At 35.6% G+C, this 23,068-nt stretch overlaps 1 protein-coding gene across 27 annotated transcripts in view; it reads left to right on the top strand.

Moving 5' to 3' along the window:
* The window catches only part of IRAG1 (inositol 1,4,5-triphosphate receptor associated 1), a 103,761-nt gene that overhangs the window by 38,999 nt on the left and 41,694 nt on the right, over positions 1-23,068 (top strand). For 16 of the 27 annotated variants that reach the window (XM_068685324.1, XM_068685331.1, XM_068685335.1 and 13 more), the window contains exon 5: positions 14,041-14,167. The exons of 6 other annotated variants lie outside the window; for them this stretch is intronic. The gene's annotated coding sequence lies outside the window, so the exon portion shown is untranslated. Of the gene's footprint in view, positions 1-7,502; positions 7,630-10,426; positions 10,497-14,040; positions 14,168-23,068 lie in introns of those variants that run through there. 5 more of the 27 variants (XM_068685322.1, XM_068685321.1, XM_068685325.1 and 2 more) reach the window with 3 other exon arrangements.

Genomic DNA, 23,068 nt, shown 5'->3' with positions numbered 1-23,068 from the left:
CTTAACTGGTGATATTTTATACACCTGTTTAACTTGTGTGAGTATACTCAGTTTCGATGGTGTTTAGAAGGCATTTAAGTCTTAATAAATAGTCATTTTCAACTTTGTTGAAAACAAAGTTTTGGTTTTATTCTAGTTGGACTAGAATAACTAATGTATTTAAGTCATCCAAGCATGATCTGTATATTTCTAAAACATGGTATTTCACTAACTGTTGTTCTTCTCAGAGTGTGCAATCCTTCTTTGATAATTTAAAATGTATTATGTAGCACCCATGAGCAAATCTGTCTTCTGTTGAGATGACATGATGATATGTAATTTGATACGAAAAGTACAGGTTGCTTATTTGTGCATAGTGAAACCTGCACTCACATCAGTGTGCTGCTAAGGGACCTAGGGTTATCAGTGTATTTAATTTAAAGCCATTTGCTTTGCAGCCCTCTGGATTAAGCTGCCATCTTAAGGTGGTTGTTGACAAAAAACTTGCATACTTCCTTGCTTTCTATTTTTTATATGTTTAAGTTGGCTTTAACAGTGGTATAAACCCTAACTATAGTCCTACGTATCTAGGACAAAAGTAAAAAAAAAAAAAAAAAAAAAAAATTAATCAAAAGGAGGATGGAAGAAGCTGATAGTAAACATGGTTCCAATCTGCTCCATGACAGCTTCTAGTGTTAGTTTGGTGAGAAATCCTTTTTCCAAATGCTGAATAAGGTAGAGTATTGCAGGTGAGATATAAGGAATTGGTACTGAAAAGAGACAGCTGTGAAAGCTTTTCATGTCACGAATCATGCTTGTACGTTCCTTATAAGTCATGGAGTTCTGTCTCATGTAGTCACTATTCCTACAGAATTGTACAAGTCCAGGCAAAGAAAGCATCAAGTGGCTTGTGAGCGGAAGGGTTAAGAAAATACTTGCCCTTTTTTTGTGGGCCATTTTAAAAATCTGGGACACGTGGGCAGAGAAAGATCTTTCTCCCAGCCTGACTTTGTCTTTCTGTAAACTAAACAGAAGAAATTGGTTGATGTGTTCTGCTCTTGTACTTCCTTTGAAAAGTGTGTCAAATAGATGTTTTGGATCTCGCTTGTGCTGTCAGAAAGGAAATGTAAGAGTTGGTGATGGATCTTTGTAAGCTTTTACACGAGTGACTCAAGACATGAATTATTGCTTATGGGCATGTATAGTGGTTTGTGAAGGAGAACTAAAACTGTAACTGTTGTGAAATGACTTGAAAATAACAACTGAGTCTCTCCCTGGAAAGCGGAGCCCAAGAATTCTGAAAATAAGGGAAGGATTTTTATATTTAGAGCAAGTGGGCTAGTAGCCTCAGCTTTTGTTGGAGATCTTAGGCTGTAACATCATCCCTAGGTTTAGTCCTTCTCAGTAGGTGGATGTGACAGGCTTTTTAATTTTTCTTTTTTTTTATATTGATTTTATGATCTGGAAAATCATTTCAGAAATTCATTTTAAATAGGTAATACCAAATATGATAAGTATGTGAAAGATTTAAAAAACAAAACAAAACAAAAAAAAATAATAGCTGAAGTCAAGAATGCCTTACTATTTGCTACAACTTTTACAAGCCTTTAAATATTAAAAAAATAAAAAATAAAAAAGTCATTAGCTATCACAAGTCAACAGGGACCTGCAATAATGTATGTATGATCACTTATGGGCTTGGACAAGTAAGGCTTGTGGAAAAATATATAAAAATATATAATATATATATATATAAAATATATATATATATATATATATGTATATAAAAATATAATATATATAATATATAAAAATATATATATAATATATAAAATATATTATATATATATATATTTATATATATATATTCTAACACTTTGTTTGAAGCAGTGAAAATGAAAAAGAAGAGGGAATGGAAACATGCAAACTTGACAGGTAACATATGTCAAGTGTGTATGTAAACATGAAATTTTCTTAGCTACTATTGAAGCGTATTTGGTTGTGTCCTGTCTTTGCACAAATTAATACTTTAGAATCACTGTGTTCTCCCCTGATTTGTATGCAAATATATTTGTCATGATGATCGTCCAGAGCCGCTATATACTGGGGTCTGTGTTAGTTCTTGCAATTTCTGCAGACAGCAAAGCAACTGGAAAGTTAATATAACAAATAGTGGGGGTAAAAGTGTGTTATGAAAGAGTTGCACAGATTCCTGTACCAGTTGTAAGGCTCTGCATCCTGGAAATGGATTTATGGTGCAAACTCTGTGGTGGTGGGTCACATGGCAATTGCTTTGGGCTAGGGCCTTCCCTTCAGAGTAAAATTGTTAATGTTTGTTTAATTATGCAAAGCGTTTGATAATGCTGAAGCTGTACATAGGGAATATAGCTCTGAACTTTTGCTTTTAAAATCAGTGAAGGTGTGTGTGTGCGCATGTGCACATATAGTAAAATATTATGTAAGATACATAGATTAAAAATTCCTGTTAAAACTTCCAAAGTTGTGCTGAACTGTGGCCTAGCTGCTGAACACAAATCAAACAAGAAGTGTAACTGTAAGGTAAAGGACAGCTTGTGGAGAGGAAGGGAAATATTTTAACAATGTATAAAAATACACACATGCTTCCCAATTACAATCACTGAATTTCCTGTATTTTTCTTTCTCCATAGTGAATGAATGTGTCTGACTTCAGGGTTCATGAAAATGGCTCAATATAATTAGTGGCCTAGTTGCAGTGGAGGGTGGAGCTTGTCCCAGGAGGAGGTGCAAAGTCAAGTCAATGCCCTGTGCAGCATCTCAGACTGGCAAATCTTGTGAGCAAATCTAAATATTGTTAGTGCCCTATATAAGTATAGTTGTGCCTATCATCTTAACTTCCCCAAGGGTTGTTGCAGTTATATTTATCATTCCTGTTCTTTGACAGGTATAATTATCAGGATTGCTCTAAAAGCTGTTTTTAGTAAGTACAGTAGTTAGTGGAGCAGACTGTAGAAAAACAAGTAGATATATCTAAATTCCCAGGAATTTTGGTACTTTAAAGCAAATTTAGAAGACTTTAAAACTGCTCTGTTTACTCACTGAATTAATTGAAAAAATGTTTGAAGGTCAGAGGAAGAATCTGTGGGATGCATTCTCAAGTCTCAGCATGTAAAACTCAATTTTTTCTACGTGCTGAGCTTCTGGGGTCTGTTAGAAGTCTCTCTTGCATAAAGCACAGTATTAAACTGTCTGTTCCAAAATGCATATATTGTGTCCTAAAGGAATAGACTCACTGGAGTATTAACAATTTTGTACCCTTCTAAGAAGTTTTTCACATTTCCTGTTGATTTTTGTTCTTTGACATTTCCTGTTTAACAGATTTAAAATGTTTTTGTTGGTGAAATTGCAAACATCATCCATCCCACTCTATACAAAGTTGACATATAACCATAACAGAAAGGTGAATAATAACTAAAGATTCTTCGGGATATCTGTACAGTTGCAGCTTGATATTTCCATGTCTAGGAATGTGCTTGGAAATTACATTAAATTAACACAAGAGTCCTTTTTCACTAATCACTTGTAAAAATTCTAAAGTGCTGAAGCCCTCTCCCCTCCCCAGCACTATACCAGGGTAACGTAGGCTTTATTATGGAAATGATGAATAGTACTACTTAAACCACATGGCAGATCAGACTCACTTTTTGTAAATCACTCCTTCTGAGTTTGGAATGTTCAGAGCTTTGCCTGTGTACATGAACTAAAAGTCTGTCTCAATATGTTTTGATCCCTCCTCAGAATCTGCTGCCACCTAATATGAAGACTTTTTTTTTCCTTCCCCCCCTCCCCCATTACATAGCAGGTAAAGATCAGACTTTTATGAAATGTTCTTCCCTTCAGAGTAGCATCTGGGAAATTTCTTTTTCATCTTTAAATATAAAAAAAGGGCACAAATTGACATAACATTTTCATCTAACCTTGATTTTAGATGATAGTTACAGTGATACACTTTCTCAGGACAAAATCTATTGAACTCACAATGTGCCTTATGCTTATCTCTGATTTAAAGGTTAAAGTAACGCATTAAGTTAGGTTTTTTCCCCTTTCTTGAAGTGGATACTGTACAATCATCTTGTATACTTATCTTCTGAGCATCTGCTTAGAAAATAAAACAACATGCCACTTTGACATCTAAGAAAGTGCTATAAAAAGACTGTTGCTATGTTTAAATGCCTACACTCAGTTGCTATAGCAATAAAATTCTCAAAAATGATGTACGAATTGCCACAGTTTATTACCAACCCTTTCTGGGACAGGGAGATTGTTGGACTGAGAGGATGACAAAGACCCTCATATTAGAGGAGAAAGTTGCCATGTTGTTCCAAGTGCCCTGTGCTGTCATCTATGTGCAAAATGTGGCCTAAGTGTACAAACCCCAGTGTGGCTGTGTCAAAAGGGACAGTTGTAACCCTACTCGATTCAATTGCCTCTTGATTGCTTGTGTGACAGAGCTCAATATTTTGAGCAATTTCCCATTTCAGTGAAACACAAGTTGCTGAAAATGTTTTTGTCTGAATTCTTCCTGTCCCTTCGTAACGACTGTGAAAATCAGCATACAGTGTGCAGCAGGCAGTATACATTTTGTCTCTGATAGTACAGTTGTCAGTCTAAAGTGCCCTTGATCCTGAAGCAGCTATGGGAATCCTGCTCTCCAAAAAAAAAAAAATAAAAAAAAATAAAAAAATAAAAGCTGATAGAATCTTTATCTCTTTGGGGCTTGATGCCTTCAACATTCACTTGCTTTTTGAAGAAAGCAGGAAATTCAATTTCCTTTATAAAAACAGAAAATTGGTACCTCTAAGCTCAGGATGGGATTGTGGGATTGCATTGTTATTTCAGTCATCTACGTTTTGTTGTATTCTACTGAGGAAGACTTCAAAAAAAACTGGGACAGTGTTTGAAAGCAACACAACTATTCTGTTCTCTGTTCCTCATTGCTTGGAGAAACTTCGAGGTCCAGTTGAGGTTGACTCAAACTCTGTAATAATGTTTGTGCACTTCAGTTTGAATGTGATGCTGCTAATTCACAACAGTCACGTAACTATTTCAGGTGTTTTCCTTAATGTAAGTTTTGAAGTCCATTTGAGAGGACTCTAATAAATATTTCCACCACTGATATATTTGTGGTATTTCTATGCTTCATTTACACTAATGTAAATTTTACAGTTGACAATATGTGGTTATACGAACAACCAGACTTGAAAGGGAGGGGGCAGGGGGAGCAGAAGAGGAGGAGATGTGTGAAACTGTAGCTTTTAAATTTAATGAACTGTCAAGTACCTGAAATAAGACACTGTACCTATACCTAAGTACCTATAGCATTCTCACCCCAATTGTAATAACATACATTTATGTTGTACTCCAAAGCTCTTCTGTATAGTCTGTTCTGGATGCTCTATTCCTGAATTTGCATCTGCCATGGAGAAACAAGCATCATGATACCTGCCATTCCCTGGGTCAGCTTTGGTTGAAACTGCTCACCAGCTTCAAGTTACTGCAGGAATAGATGGGCTTGAACAGACACCAATCTGGCTACATAAGCTTATTTGCAAGAGAAAAAAAAAAAAAAGTAAAAAAAAACCTTGTGCCTGTGGGCTAGAGATGCTTTTCTTGTTAGGTATCGGCCACTAGCCTTCTTTAATTGTTAGCTATGCATGTATTCTTTCCCAAATCTATTTTTGGCTTTGTTTTCTGTGGAATAAAGATTATGCTGTTTTTCTGGTTGTCAGCCAGCTATCCTTCCCCCTTCCTCCCTGTCCTCCCTCTTTTCCCTCCCACTAGCCTTTGAACTCATCTAATATGTTGAGTTTGGCCAGAGAGGATCTCAAAAGTATTAAGTTCCAATAGATTTAGTGACAAGATCTGGTGTGGCAAGAGGAGAGACCCAGCTTCATGCTGCTGAAGGGAAAAAGCTGAAATGATCGCTGATTCTGTTTGACCGGCTGTTTGCAAACCTGGCATGCGTGAAGCTCAAAACAAGGCACAGCAAGGGTCTTTTGCCCCTTCAGACTGGCAGGAGACTAGGAGACAAGTGGAATTAATTTTGGTGGGCGAGAGAAGATACAGGTTTTGTTATTTTAATGATTTTATTCTTTGAGTATTTCAGTTCAGCTACTTGAGAAAAAGCTCTTTTCCTATTTTCCTAATGTGGAGAGACATAGCTTACAAGCGGTCTGTTTGTGTGCTGATATCTGAACTTCAGTTTGGAAGGCTTTCATAAATTTTTGTGAAGCACAGATCATGAAAACTACATGCTGATAACTCTTCTGTGATTTCACACTGAGTTCTAATAGTTGGTGGCAGTCTTTATGTCTGTCTTCTTTCCAAAGCAGTGCAGAGCACTGTTAGACTGTGGAGCAGACCCTTATCCTTTTTGCAGATTTTTCCAGCAATGCCGCAGTACCTAAAGGGGAAAGGGCTTAGGTTTCTGTAGTCATTGGGAACAGGCTGTAGACTCTACTTGGTCTGTTCTTCAGTCAGACTCATGGGAATATTGTTAGTGGACAGGTTCTTCCCATGGCAAATAAATGTCAGTTGTCCAGGAAGAGGCCCCTGTTTTAATCAGTCTTTCCTTATGTAACAGATGTTTTGAAGCTCAGCCAGGGACAATAAAGTATTATCCAGAGAGAGCAGCCCTGATCCTCTTTCTGGCTATTTGAAGAGGGCAGCTGATGGTCAAGAATCTGTTCCCTGAAAAATTTCCATGCATCTGAAGTGGTTTTCCACTAATGATGCCCCTAAATGTTCATGCATATTGAAGGTCAGTGCGCAAGCTCCAAGGCTGCGGAGACTCTGAGTTCCACGTCGCAGACACTGCTCACTCGCACCTGCTCCCTTAGGTATCTTTTTATGAGCTAACTTCCATTCCTGAACCTCCAGTGATAAATTCCCACTGAGTTCAGTTCTATGTTTGATAGTTACGGATATAAACATAACTTTTGATTGCTATCCCCTGTCATAGCTTTAGCTTTTCCTTTATAATATGCAGCCTCTTTTCCTTTACAGTCTGAGGATTGCTCAGTATGCAAATTTGTTTAATAGGTCAGGTCACATGTACTTCATTCTCTTTGCTTCTGCTTTCATGGGTTTAAAATAACATTGGGAAAGTCTTGGCATCAAACAGATGCTTACAAAATTGAAGGGAGATGTTGATCCTGCTCAAAAATAAATAAATAAAATATCACCTTCCCCCTCTGGCTTTCTTCATCTCACTTTAGGAATTCCAAGGCCCCTTCTGTTGAAATAAACTCATTTAAAAATGTCAGAACAAGTTCTCATTTGTTCTTAAGTAAACAGTTGAGATACTTTCTGTTAGTAATTGATAAGTTATTCCATGATTTTTTCAAAGAAATTAACCTACATTAGCAGCCTGTTTTCTTCCTTTGCTTTATCTGTTTGGGAGGAGTTATTTGTTTTGCTTAGAAACGAACAAAACCTTTTTGTCTAGATAATGTTAAATTTGTTTCTTTTTCTGCTTAAAACAGGAAGCTCTGGCCTACAGCATTCCAACAGGTACTCTGTTGAATGTTCACTGTCCTTTCTTCACCTGTGCACCTTCTCTAGGGCACTATGTTGACTATGACAGTTCCTGACCTTGAAATCCACTTATAGGTAATACCTGGCTTTCTGGTTGTATTATTTGTAACTTGAAACATTCTCATTTGGGGTCTCATTCAGTGAGGTTGATTGGAGTCTTGTGCATATAAGAGATACGTAGGTCAGCTACTTGTTATTCTGCTAACTTTTAAAAATATTTCACAGCCATTTTTGATTGATTAACATGTATGTGAGCATTCACTAGTTTTTTAAAGTGAGTGCTGCTTAATAAATCAATTTAATTAAATTGCTCATCAAAATAAATAGTATACATTAGAAGATATGGAACACTAAGGAAATATCTGTATAACAACAGTTCCTGTGTATAAACACTTTTATTGAGACAGATGGTAGCTTACTGTCTGTGACAATGTGAATACTTTTTAGTCCAGATCAGACACTGAAGTTAATGAACTAGAAAACAAACAAACAGAAAATCATTGTTGAATTGCTTAACTAGCAATCAAAAGCTATGTTTTTGTCTGTAACCACCAAACGTAGGAGCACTGAACTCAGTGGGAATTCATTGTTGGATGTTCAGGAATGGAAGTTAGCTCATTAAACTCTCTATGGGACTGTGCATTCTTGATAACTGAAAAGTATAAGTTTTGGGTGAGATTTACTTCAGAAAAGCACAAGACCAGAAAGGGTATTAGATAATTAGATAATGTTTTGACTTTAATTGTAGTATACTTTAATGATTAGGACCTATCCTAAAGCTGCATTGCATAATACCAATGTCTAATAATCAGTACAGTTGAACAAGCAAGATATGGCCAATATCACCCAACTAATTTGTGAAGTGATCATTTCTCCTTCACAATGGTAAATCTTAATTCTTCAGCTTTTCCAAACAAGTGTCAATATGGTTATGTTGCTAGTACTTTGCATGTTCTGAGGTTCTTAATTAGGTGGTCTTATAAAATAAAATGAAAAATTAAAAATAAAAAAGGCGTTACCAAAACATTTGCAAGATATAGTGAATGATGTACAGGGACATATACAGTGAAGAATCACATCTCTCGATCAGTTCCAAACTGAACTATTGCATCCCTAACTGCCTTAAACACACAATTCTAATATTTTCTATTGCATTTGTGCTATGAAATAATGATTGGTGACGTTTCTATGTTTCATGTAATTACAAAGATTAAGTAATGTACTACACCAATGTAAAACATGCTCAATATGTTTTCAATATGCAGACCTCCTTAAGGAATATTAACCCATCAGAGTAAAGGTTACAGCTGTGTAGCTTCTCAGAAGTTAATTAAATCATTTCTGCATACCTTTGTAAGGTAAATCAACTAGAAAACATGTGGAACTTACTGATGCCTGAGGAACTTACTGATGCTTGGTTTTGTTTTGGCATAGTTGTAGGAATGCAAGTGAAGGCCAAGCATGAACCTGATGAACGAACTAACTGAAATTGCCATTATTCCACCTTGCTGCAAAAATTAGGGAGACAACATAGTTTTAATATTAAAAGCACTACCTATATGTAAGTGGTTACTCTGTAATTGAACATTCACAGGGTTCTGCAGTACGTTGTTCACTTAGGGTTGTAAATAAAACAAGCCATGTCAAGCCATGTGATTGAAATTTTTTTTTGCTTCAACTTAGTTCAAAAGCAAGCTTACGTGCATTTAGAATTTAAGTGTTTTTCTTTCATATGAATGATAAAAAATAATTTTAAAAATGTGGTACCATTCACAAAGGTTAGGAAATTGATTTTTATGGGATTTTTTTTTTTTTTTGGGGGGGGGGGGGGGGGGGGAATGTAGTACTCCTGTTTATTTTTTTTTCTAGATGTTGTTGTTGTTGTTGTTTCTTCCAGAAATCATTTAATCATTTCTTTGAGTTAACTGGCTAATAAGTCTGGAGGAAAAAAGAATAGCTGGCTATGGCTTTGAATGTAAATATTTCCTTTAATAAAACACAGGAATGTTATGTTCAATTAGTAACTTTAACTTTATTCTCTTTGTTCTGAAGAGGAAAAAAAAAGAAAAAAAAAAACTTTTATCTGCAAGAGGGTTAAAAACAAAAAACACTTGGAGGGAACACTTAGAAAATGAATTTGTTGGGTTGCCATTAAGCACCATGGAAATTAAAATAAACATTGCTCTAACTAAGAAACATTAACAACAACAACAAAAAGTTTGTATTGGAAAAAATCTTTACATGGTTTAGAAACACATTCAGCGCAATTTGACATCATCTTATTTACACAGATCAAATAGTGTCATTGGTCTTCTTTTAAATTTAGATATATTAAAGATAAGTTTTAAGTGTATAAAAGCATTATATCTTGTTTCTTAAGCTAATGCTGCAAGCATTGCTTGCTCATAGGTGCATATTATAAAGAAGAAATAAAGGAAAGATACGAAAAAAAAATAGTGAAACGTTGTCCTGAAGCATCTATACAAATGCTAGTGATTCTATTTGTTCAAGCTTTCTCGCTTCCTTCAATTTGTGAGGCAAAGCTCTTGGGAAGATGGCTTCCCAATGACTGAAGCCTGGATGACTGGAGATTTGGATAAAAGAGAAGACTGATGAGGGGAATTAAGAAGTTACAAATGCCTTTTTCCTTGAAGTAGCCATTGTAGTGATGGAATGATCAAGTTATGTTTTTTTCCTAATTTGTAGCAAATGTATGTGGATATTTGTTTAATAAGGTTCTCAATTCCAGTAATTTTAACTGGAAGAAAATATAGCCTTCTAAATGCTTGATGCTAACACATTGTGTTTGAATCACAGAGGCTTTGAACTTGAAATGCATACATGATAAAGATGATAAACATTTGCTTTCCAGGTCAAAGATAAGAACTGAAATTAAGTAAGAAGCATGCCTGTAAAAGTGACTATGGAAACAATTGTACAAGGTAGATTGAATTTACTTATATTTCCTTTACAAAAAAATCTGTTGCTTGAGTTTATTATAAAAAATAAAATGTAATGTACTTAAAAAAAAATTATTAATGCATTTACTCTTGACAGCCAGTAAAAGGGAACACAGCAAAATTTTATAATGGAGGCAAATAATTTAAAATTATTTAGTGACATAAGGCCATTTTCTTTCCTTAGTCATTTGTTTGCAGTTTCCATTTTGAGAATATGTGTGCAAAAAAAACATCAATATCCCTAATCTTAGATCACTTATCTGCATTAAGTTAGGATTGCTATAGATTGGTGGAACAGGTTCTCAGTACTGAGAACTTTATAGTTAGTGAGCTACTCAGGTATGATTTAATCTGTGTCTAACATGCCTCAACTGAAGAGGTAATGAACTAGAAGAGCGTATTCCTGTCCAAATCAATTTGGCATGGCATTCTAAATGATGCTTGTCAATTATTATACTTACGCTCCTCTTCCATACTTTAAAATTAAAATAAACTTTAAAATTTTTATCATCAGGATTTCAAACTTTTGCTTGGTTACTTTCTCAAAACAAAATTTTACTACTTGGTTTTGTGAGCTGTTTCAGATAAAGCTGCCATCATGCATTTTGACACGTAGCTTGAGAAAATGCAGGATAATGAAGGCTATACTAGACAACAGAGCTGAAGTTTACAGTAAAAGTCTGGAAAATTACATGAATTTCTAGGAAAACATGGTGTTTCTCTTAAAATTACTAGGCTGAAAAGGAGATGGTATTGCAACTCCTCACTAGTCTAGTATCAAGAGCTGACATTTGTCTTTTTTTTTTTCCCCAAGAATTTCTTATTGGCAAAATTCTGGGTAGCCAAGAAAATCTCTTGCGATGTCAGTGGGTTAGGTTTTTGACTTTCTTTTAGGAATGACAAATAACTTTAAGTCCCTTAATGTACACATTTATGTTGAGAGACAATTCCAAAAGACAGATGCTTGCTGCTCTCTGAGTAGCTGTCATTGGAGTGAAGGTAATCGTCAAGTAGATATTCAGAGACTGTGAATGAAGTGTAGTAGGTGTTTATAAAGCAGAAGAGTTCCCTGACTATTATCATGTTCCTTGGATTGTCTGTACTACCAAGATTTGATGTTAGTGAGCTTTGTTTGCTTAGTCTGCCCTGCAGCCTTTACAACAGGAGGCCAAGATGTAACCTCTAAGGTGAAGGGCACAATATTTATCTTTGTGTTGCAGCAATCTGGTGCAAAAACGTAAGGGTTGTCACTTTGGAGCATTTCTGTACTGAGTGGAAGCTTTGATTGTGCGTTTCATTAGTGGAAAAGAAAGTAGGATGCTTACAGAGTTTTACAGACAAGAATTAAATACAGATTGGCTTTGATCTTGTGCAAGGATTGTTAGCAGTCTATGTACAGTTAGCGTATGCAGTAGAATATAGCAATAGTGCATGACGAGTTATAACGATATATATTATCTTTCCATTGTTAAAGCAATCACATTGTGTAATTTCTCATGTAAGTTCAGCTTACTAAGTATGCCAGAAAAAGATTACTTAGTGTGAAATAGCTTTTGAAGTTGTGATATCATGTGACTGATACCATGTAGTCATTCTAATTATTTTTTGCAAAATTTGAATGCCTCAGGAGGGAAGGTCATCCATCATATCTGAGAGCAATTTGTTTTTTTAACATTTCACTGACTACCAAGACCTGACTTATACTGGCTGAACTAGAAACAAATATTAAATAAAGAGAAGAGCTATTTTCAGCCTGTCTCAAAATGGTTGATTTGTTCCTTTCAGTTTGTACAGATGATTTGATAAAAACAAACTCATGTTTTTTCTGACTCAGCCACATGTGAGGCATTTGGAGCAGAAGTGTAGGCAGTACTGTGCAATATATCTGATAGGTAAGGCAATGGCAAAGTTTAAATATATATGTGTAAATGGTAGGGTGAGATAATAAGGAAGAAAAACTGCATAATAATCCTCTGTAAGTGTGTGTGTGTGTAAAAACCTTTCTACAAGTCTATTTCTTGATCTGCTGGGGAGAGACAGATGGGAAGATGATTTTTACTGGTTCTCACCTATGTTTTCTATTAAATAGTACCACAGTAAAATGGAATTTGTTTTATACAGCTATACAATTGAGAATGTCATCTAGCATGTGTATGCATATGCTTATGTATATGTAAAATGGTGTGGAGTTTGAAAAATGCTGGATCTCTCTTTTCTCCTGCAAAGTTCAGTACTACTTGTACGATGATCCTTAATTATTTTAATAAAACTGAAAATATGTTCCGTGACCTGCAACCCAAATACTCTCTTTAAAACATTTAAAGTTTGTTCATATTGAATAACCTAAAATGTTAAAAAGCAGAGAGATACCAAACATTCTTCTGAGATGTGTATATTTCTTCAAGAAGGCAACCTAGGAATTCAGCTCAATACTATCCTATGGCAACAGGATTTTAGTCCTGGCTGTGTTCTTAGCATGTATGTGCAATGGGAGAATGAAAAACACTTTTTCCATATTTTATTCTCTCTGCTGTAATATCCCTTCCTTCAGCAATGCTAAATACTCACAATGGGTATAAAGATAATTATCCTCTGACATTCTAAATACCAGTTTATTTCAAAAATGGAACCTGCTTCTACCGTTCTCTGGAACGTACCGTTTAGAACTGGATATCAAGGTCACACAAACCATTCACCTAATCCATTGTGGTTGAAAACATCTTTAATACTCATCTACAAGAGTTGGGCCCTCAGTCTTTTTGGGTCCAGAGGCTGTAAACCACTGCTATTACCTCTCCTCTGAATGCACCTAATCCTTTTTTGAACTCACTCACATGCTCTTCTTTTTACAACTTCCTGTGGTAACAAATTCAATTATATAATTACTCACTGTATGAAAGTGCTTCTTTTGTCTTTAAACGACTGCCTGGTATCTGCTTTGGGCATCCTCTTTTTGTACTGTGAGGAATTGTGAGCAAATAATTAATTGGTTATCTTTTCCAGTAGGTTCATGACTTTTTTTTAAGTTTCTAACCTGTTTCTACTCAAGAGTATCGCTTTTTCAGGTTGGAGAGCTCGGGATTATTTTTGCATAGAAACCATTTGCAATTTCTGTTGTTCTTTTCGCTATGTACCCTTTGTATTTTTCTTGCATTCTTTTTGAGATGTGACTAGAGCTGTTGAAGATTTGGACTTAGTACAATCATATTCTATTTTGTTCTCAATTCTTTCCTACTAATTCTTAACATTTTTGTGTTTTTGGCTGATGCTGAATGCTGTTTTCAGAGAAGTATCCAAAATGACTCAGATTTTTTTCCTGACTGGTAAAATGTAACAATGGGCTCTGATTTAGCTAGGTATATTTTAAGTTTATTTTTTCCATATGCGTTGATTTACAGTTTTTCAGCAGTGTCCGTTTTATAATTTTTAGTTGCTCGATATCTTATTACTCATCTTGGCTGGCTTTAGACCTGATTATCCCATCTCACCTTTCATCGGCTGTTGTTGTACATACCTTCTTTTCCAGATCCTTCATGACGATGTTGAACACCACAATCCCTACAGGAGTGTTCTCTCTGCACCAGAAAGACAGACCTGTAACTCCTACCCCTTAACTTCTTCCTTAATCTGAGTGGTCTTTTTTTTCTTGTCCTGTGAGTTTTCTTTCCTTCAGATATCTGGTAAAGCATCTTTTCAAAAACTTCTCTTGGAAAATATGTATGGCCTGTGTTAAAATGCTTGTTGTCTTCTGTAAAGAAATTTAATGAAACAGCAAAGTCCTGTACAGGCCTGTCTATGTCATTCTTATAGCTACATCTATTCAATAATAATGCGTGAAGATCATAACTGTCCTACAGAAGAAATTAAAATAAGCAACTAGAACCAAAGTCTTAAAATTAAAAGCAATCAGTCCTTAACTGAGATATGTTTCATTTTGGCAGAATACTAAAGCACTTCAAGGTCAATCTCAAGGAGGTGTTTGGACAGAATGAGCATCCTTTCTTGTTTGTTCTATTTGCTTTCATCTCAATCTCTTTAAGATTTTTATTTGCCTTCAATACCTCAGGTAGTTAATGTGCAGTGTCTTGTTTCCATCTGTGCTGGAACGCTGTTCGGAGGCATTCTAATACCCTGAAACTTTGTTTAATAACATAACTTCTGAAGCAATGGTATTTCAGCATTTCTTCTGTTTTAAATTTCTTAGCGATATAGTTCTATGGTACTGTTAAACTTCAGTGACTTGCTATATCCTTAAAACACATTTTCTAAATAGCCATTTTCCCCTGTTCTGTATCTTTTGTTTCATAATATATTAGATGATTGAATCTTTCTGTAACATTCTACAACTGTTTTAAGGTTAAGATATAAAGTAGCCCTAATTCCATTACCTCAGCATAACTTTAAACATTTAGCTTATTTAATAGGAAAAGAGTAAAAATAAAATAAAATAAAATGGGAAGACAGTAAATGTTAATGTATACAGACTATAGACTTATGAGTTATCTATAAGCAGGTAAATAATATATTTAGTTTATTCTGATTTTATATAAAATTATAATTGGACATCTATCACAGTTTCTTAAGACAGTAGTGACAATAGAAATACTAAATTTGAGCATAGCTGATAAAGCACTAAGAGTGACTGGTTCTGTTAAATTCAGATCAATATCAAGATGTGATTATTGCTTTTCCCCCTTATTGCCACTCTGAGCCTCTACCAGACTTTATCAAACGTCTAACAGCTACAATGAATCAGGAAATGTCATGCAACCCCAGCTTGAGATAAACTGCAGGTTGTGAACTGAGAAGAATGAGAGGCAAATACATACCTTATCTACTTACTCTTACTGTAGGGGTAGTAACACTTTGGAAGAGACACAAAGGATGATGACTAGAGTGGAATCTTACATTTCAATGGCAAATCTCGACACAAGATATGTTCTGCTTTCCTTTTCAAGTCTCTTCCATAAGTAACTCAGCTCCCTTTATCCCTTCCTCACTTCCCCCGTTTTTCATTTTAGGTTTTGAGGCCAAAATTTTATATATATATATATATATATATATATACATATATATGTATATATATGTATATATATATATATATATGTTTCATAAAGATATAAGCCCAGAAGTTTGTCACTCTCCCTGTAGAAGTAATTCTTTGTTTTAAGCTCATATCTTCACTAGGGGCTTCTTGTGCCCAACACTTTTATATATATATATATATATATATATTTTATTTTTTTAATAAATAATATTAATAAATGAGTGTTGGTTTTTTTTAGATGTTGATGAGATGAGATTACACATAAAACTGGTACATTGTTTTTGGATCTACTCCTGGATGTAATCAGTAAGGGAATGCTGTTGGCTGAATAATATTATCAGGGAAAGATTTTGACAAATTGGAAATAAACATTTTGCTGCGTTCAGTTTATGCTGTTTCAGAAGAGCAGAGCTATTGTTTGGCTCGAAGCTTTGCTCTGAACTATATAATTACCCATAAAAATGTGGCTTTTTGTTACAGTGCATGCCAGTCAATCCATAAAAATTCCTTTCTTGTTCTGATAGCTTTGATCTTTTCTAGCTTTCCTAGTTCTGTTTTTTTGGAGGATAATCTTTGAAAACTGCTAGAATAAGGTTAGCAAACAATCTGTCTTTACAGCCTTAGATTTTTGTATTTGGTAGCTTTCTAAGGACAAGAAAAAGTTGTGTCTTTCCTACTAGGCTTTCCAGTATATACAAGCCAATCAAGATTTTTTCCAAATTACCACAAATTACTATGCTCCTGAATATAAAACTTCAGCCAATAACCAAAATGGGCCTTGCTTTCTTCCATGTGAGTACCTGTAAATCCTGCTGAGATGGATTTAAAAGCAGGAGGAATTACATACTTTGTTTAAATCTCGTTTTAGGAGCTTAGCTTTGAGGTTGCACATCTGAAAATGCTGATTTCAGCATAGTCCATGTCTGGTGTACTTCTGTGTTTCCTTAAAGTGAGGTAAGCAGCAGTAGATGGTTAAATTCTTAGAGTCCTGCAAGTTAGTATCTTGAGAGAAAAGCAATGTAGGAAGATTAAGTTGCTATTGGAGTGGATAGTCGATAGGAGTCCTCTATTTTTGAGGACACCCACAAAATAAAGCCTTGTTATCATGGCTTTTTTTGCATTACAGTGTTTTCCTGATCCTGGAATTCTGTAGACAAGGACTTTATATGATCAATGTAGGGGAAAGTCAAGTCAAGAATCTCTTACTTTTGTATTAGTAACGATCTGTCTTCCCTTGTTTTGGATTCTGATAAAGCCTAAGAGCAGAGCTTTGAAAACAGGAAATATGAGCTTGCTTTTCCTTTCTCTTGGACAGCTGTCATCTTTCTGACCATCCTTACAGCAAGTCAGCAAATGTCATCTTTTTTCTTTCAGAACTGATACATGCTTTCTCCCCTTTTCCCCACATTAAAATAAAGAGCTTAGTGTGTTTTGTTTATTTTTTTGTTTGTTTTTCCCTCCTGAAGCTACCTCATCTGAAAATAACGATAAAGCAAGGGCAAGTTGTTTCTTCTGCAGTTTTGGCTGTGGCTGCTAGACTGCAGCCACTGGGAAGTGTCCTTCTGGTAGACTCTGTTCCTTGACTGAACTATGTATAATTCAGACCAAGGAAATGAATTTGACATCTAAGAGCAGGAGAGAATCAGAGCACTTTGCTCCTCAAGCCAGAGATGACCTGAGAGAGCCTTGCAAGTACTTCCTGAGATTAGGTCTCCCTCCTGGAACATCGATAATTTCAGATTGGGGACAAGTAGGCAGAATCCTACTTCTTTTAAGTTATCAGTTGAAGTACCTTTGTAGTTGTAATGCCAGTATAATGCATCTATCAAAAGTTCAAATTAAAAGATGCAGGGCAGTTGGATCCTGATTTCAAGGACATGTTTGCATTGGGAGTTTGTTCAGATTTCTGATCTGAATCAGAACATGCTCCAAAGTACAGAAAGCCATAATGGAGGTTGCTTGCAGGAGAAGAATGCAAAGGAATATTTTATTTTATAAGACATAAGAACAACTGTGTCATGAGCATCCCTAATGTAACAGTTTCTATGCTAACTGTACTTATGCATGATGTGTGGAGTTTGGATAATGTATTTTACCTCAGTCTCAATTACCACATCATCCTGTCTGATGGAATACCTGTGCAGCCTTTAAATTATTAAATCAAATACTCTTCACTGGTTTCACCCATAAGTTCATAACTGACAATTTAGCATAATTAGCTGAAGAGGGAATACTTGATGGAACAGTTACAAATAAGTTCCTCATCTGAGATTCATTCAGACCACAGCTAATTTAGTCAGTAGAATGCACATGGAATTTCTTTGCTAAATTTAGCAGTATCAGGGGGGCCTTTCTCACTTTAGATATGGTGAGTCTTTATTTTTGAAATCTCAGCGTTGTGTTCATTTAAAAAAAAAAACTTTGAACTACTGAAAGTCTGACTTCATGTGGTACATAAGTTGAACGGTCCTCTTCACAGCACACCTTTTAAAAAACAAAGTTAAATTAAAAAAAAAAAAAAGATTTGTAAGAACTTCGTAGTGTGAGAACGATGCTGTATGAATACATCTGAAAGGTACTTTTCAGCATATTTTTATTATGGTCCTAGAATAATATTTTCAGTAACAATAACACAACCCACAGAAAACAGTGGATGATTCAGCACTATAACAGAAACGTCTTCTGCAAAAGATGCTTGCAAAACCTTGTATTGCTTCAATATATCCTTTGAGCAAGAATATGACTTTTGGCATGGGTTTTGCATTGATTTTTTTCCCTCTTTGGATAATCCTGAAATGAATTATCATGCTTTGTCCACATACTTTTTTTTACTACATCCTGTTTCTGAAGCTTGATACTTATATAAGAAATTAGCATAGCTGTTAGCTTTCAAACTGTTTATATTCCCAGCAAGAGCAACTGACAGTCTGCATTACAAAACTGGTGTGTTATTGCTTATTCAGCCATCTAGATCTTATGTTAGCAGGAGTGAAGGGGTAAGGGTTTTTGTTTTGTTTTTCTGACCTAATACATCATGGATACATCATCCCTGTATCTAGTTTGAGACATTAAAGTATAGACAACTGTGCTGTTGAATGAGTGGAAAAAGTGACTGGATCAATGGGTTCAAATAATACAGTTCATACTCTGCCTGGCACTACAGGTGAAGGTGCTTGAGGGTCTGTCCTTTTTGTTAGGCGTGGATGTCAAAGAGAAACACACTCCCAAGAGATTTATTTTACCACAACTTATTTTGACCCCCCAGGATGTTGTTAAACTTGAGCATAATTAGGGAGAGCCACTAAAATAGTCAGTAGGTACACATCCTGTGAGGATAGTCTTATGGAACAAACTGAGATTGCTTAGCCTGAAAAAGAAACTACTTAAGCAGGGTCTAACAGCAGTCTTGCAGTATGTAAGATGTTAATGAAAACATGGACTCGCAAACTTTACCGAAGTGCATGGCAGGAGAATAAGAAGCAATGGTAATCAAGTATGACAAGGGAAGTTCCAGTGGTACATGAGGAGAGAGGGAGGAATCACCGGGGAGATAATTATACACTGGATCAGGTCTCAGAAATTCTGCAGCTTGCCTTTGGAAGTTTGCAACTTCCCATTGGACCAAGTCCAAAGCAACAAAACAAGTGTCAAGCCTGCTTCAAGGAGAGTTCTTTGATTCTGGAAATTGATCCTCCAGTCTGGCCACAGTGATATATAAGCGTGGTCAAGTAAACAGCATTTAGTCTGCAAAATAACAGCTTATTTGAATAAGATGATCCTATAGTTACTTATTTCCTGGTGTAAAGCAATGTTTTAAAAACTCTCTGAAATTGGTTTCATTATTATTTTTTTTTCTCATAAGAAAGAAAGAAACATATCCATGCTCTTTTGGATATGTTGATTTTTTGCAATTGCAAACAATAATATTTGTGTATCACTACAGTAAGCAACCAGGAATCTGATTTTGTGCTGGAAGCATAAATAATATGCTTAAAATAAAACACTTTTTTTTTCTTTGCTTCTTTGCCACTTATCTATGCAAGATGGAGAACTTTAGTATAATCTCCTTGCTTGAAAGACTGCAATTGCCTTTTAAAAGCACTGTTTATTGTTAGTTTGTTCAACAAAGTATGTCCTCGGGGATTGCCATTTCTAATTGGGAAAGAAAGAATTTTGTTGAATTTCTTCATTTGGAAAATGTTTTGCTTGACTAGCAACAAGACTCGTGGGTCACTAAGTAATGGCGTTCTGCCCTAATTATTTTTTAACTTACTTATGTATCTGAGTTAGGTCTTTGATAGTAACTTCCTTCAAATTATAAAAAGTAGATATCCAGTTATGCTGGAAAACAGAATATTTTGCAGAATGCTTATATTTTCAAATACAATTTTTACATATTACTTGATGTGTCAACCTTTAGATTTAGAAGAAGAAGAAAACAAACACACACAGCAGCAAATTTGTTTTCTTTTTACGTTAACTAAGAATATAGTCAAATGCCAATTAGAGAGAATTTCAGCTCAGGTTCCCAACTCAGCCTACATCACAGACAAAAATAAATGTGTAACTAGAATGAGATGTATAATACATGCAGTCTAAACAGTAGCAATTATCTAGGTTTCTCCACATCTTTGAGAGGCGATAGAAGAAAAAGAAATCCAAATGACTGTTACTGACTTCATGATGCTTATTTATGCAAAACTATGTTTGTCTATAATATTATCTGCTGGTATTATTTTAAATACTGTCACTAGAAATTTCCATTGGGCTCTTTTTCAATGTACAGTTCCTGCATTAGATAATTCTTTCAGGATCACAGGACCAAGATTGATGCTACCTCCTAAACAAACTAGCATGTTTCTTAAAAATAGTAGGTTATTTAGGAGGAGGAAGAGACCAAAATCTTTTGTCACATGTCATTTTCAGTTCTTCTGGATTTTATCTTATTTTAAGGTCACTACCTTCTATGTTGTAACATGATAGGAAATATCTGGAGGAAAAACTTATCTCTGGATTCCTTTTGAATCCTCCTGAATGACACTTAATGTACTATTCTCCCACTCTTCTTCACACTTTCTCGTGTGCTGTTTTTTATGCTTAGAACTCCTTATTCCCCATGCCAAATATCCACCCACTCCATATTCACAATCTTCATATGAACCGCATTTCCTTCAAGGCTATCAAAAAAAATCTGCAGTTAAGAAACAGATCAACTCTGCCTTGTAATCTGACAGTCTTCTGATCACCAGATTTGCTACTGCAGGCTGAATTCTTTAACTGTGAATAAATCAGGGCCTAGTTTTTTTCCTAGTATCACATGTGCTATCTTATTTACCAAATGTATATATTAAAGTACCCCAACGTTCAGCCCAGCTGGTTTTTTAGAAGCCATCTGCCTGGACTCTGTTGTTTGCTGTCTTGTCAGTCTAACTGAAAGCCCACTGATGATTGAAGAGAAGAAAAGAGGTCACTAAGAAGTAGGATGAGGTAAAAAAAAAAAAAAAAAAAAAAAAAAAAAATGTTTGTAAGTTAACAGAACGCGTGGAAACATGTATTTCTAAATTACAGTGTGTGTGTCGGGGGGGTGGGGTGGTTGTGTTTTTTTATAATTATTTTTTTCCATTTTCATAAAACAAGGGAAAGAATTGTTGCAATGATAAAAACCAAATACTGATGGGAGCGATCAGTTGAAATTTAAAATGCAGGAGGCCTATCTGAAAGTTTCAGGATGATATCATCTGTTCGGCAGTTCTGACTATTTCAAGACCTAAGATGGCACTGGACATACATGTGCACTGTTATTCATATGTAGCAAAGGGCTGTTAAATGATTTTGAAAGACAGATTTCTGTGAGGTAAATGATCTACCATGATGAAAATCATAAATCGCTATCTGGTTCATTGTTGGACATCTTTTTCCTAAATAAGGATTTGAGTGTAAACCTTTAGTAAGGTCAGTGAAATAAAGGTAGTTTTCACCCGTATTTGAAAGACTGAACCATGTGCCTTGATATTCATTTTAATATCTTCCATTTTCTGAAGAAAAGTACTTGCAAGAGAAATAAACCTAAGCATTGACTGCTAACAAAAGAACAATAATGTAATTGTTGCTAAAACAAAGCCGACAGATAATATTTCACAGCCAAAAAAATGCAGTTTTCAGATACAGTTGCAATCTTTTAATAAGTCTTAACTTTGTGTTTAATTATGTTAAAAATAATTATCTGTGTGTGAAATCCTAATGCCTACTTGATTTTTTCTTTTAAAGTACCATGGAAAAGCCTAAAACTGAGACCAAAATGGATCCTACTGGAATTAAGTACATAACTCCCAGAAAACATAGTATGTTCATCTGTTGGAGTTAGTTGCTGAGTTTCTTGTTATGCTGATGTAAAATCTTGCATGCACAACCAAATACGTGCTTGCTGTATTTTTCTTACACTTCTATTAGTTTCTTTTTTGGTTATATTATCACAGAATCATAGAATGGCTTGAGTTGGAAGGGATCTAGAAGATCACCTAGTTCCAACCATATGCCATGGGCAGGTTGGAACTCCCACCAGACCAGGGCCCCAGGGCCCCATTCAACCTGGCCTTGAACACTTCCATGGATGGGGCATCCACAGCTTCTCTCTAGGCAACCTGTTCCACTGCTTCACCACCCTCTGAGTGAAGAATTTCTTCCTTATATCTGATCTAAATCTACCATCTTTTAGTTTAAAGTCATTACTCCTTGTCCTGTCAGTACACTACCTGATGAAGAGTCCCTCTCCATCTTTCATGCGGGTCCCCGTTAGGTACTGAAAGACTTCTGTAAGGTCTGCTTGGAGCCTTCTCTTCTCTAGGGTGAACAACTCTAGCTCACTCTTAGCTTGTCTTTATAAGAGAGGTGCTCCAGCTCTCTCTGTTTTTGTAGCCTTCCTCTGGATCTACTATAACAGCTCCATGTTCTTCTTAAGCTGGGGGCCCCAGAGCTGAATGCAGCACTCCGGGTGGGGTCTCACAAGAGCAGAGTAGAGGGGGAGAATCACCTCCCTTGACCTGCAGATAATTCTTTTTATGCATGCCAGGGAATGGATGGCTTTCTGGGCTGCAAGTGCACATTGCTGGTTCATCCTGAGATTGTCATCAACCAACACCTTTAAGTCCTCCTCCTCAGGGCCACTCTCACTCCATTCTCTGCCCAGCCTGTATGTGTGCTTGGGATTGCCCCAACCCATGTGCAGGACCTTGCACTCGGCCTTGTTGAATTTTGTAAGGTTTATTGTTGTGACAAAATTATTCATGTTTATCCCCTTCCTCTTAGGTTACAATCTGGAAGCATTATAATTGTCTAGAATAATTAAGTTGCATTAAGTTATTGGAGGATTCTTCTCAGTACTTCTCAAAATGAAAGTAGATGCCTTGAATTCATGTAGTAGTTGCATACACTTTGCTTGCAAAAGTATCATTCTGTATAGCTGTAAACCCTATTTTATTTATCTTCCAGGTTGTACCTTGTATAACTG

This window comes from Anas acuta, chromosome 5 (genome assembly GCF_963932015.1).
Source record: "Anas acuta chromosome 5, bAnaAcu1.1, whole genome shotgun sequence".
NCBI lineage: Eukaryota > Metazoa > Chordata > Aves > Anseriformes > Anatidae > Anas > Anas acuta.
This window is presented reverse-complemented; position numbering and strand designations above follow the sequence as displayed.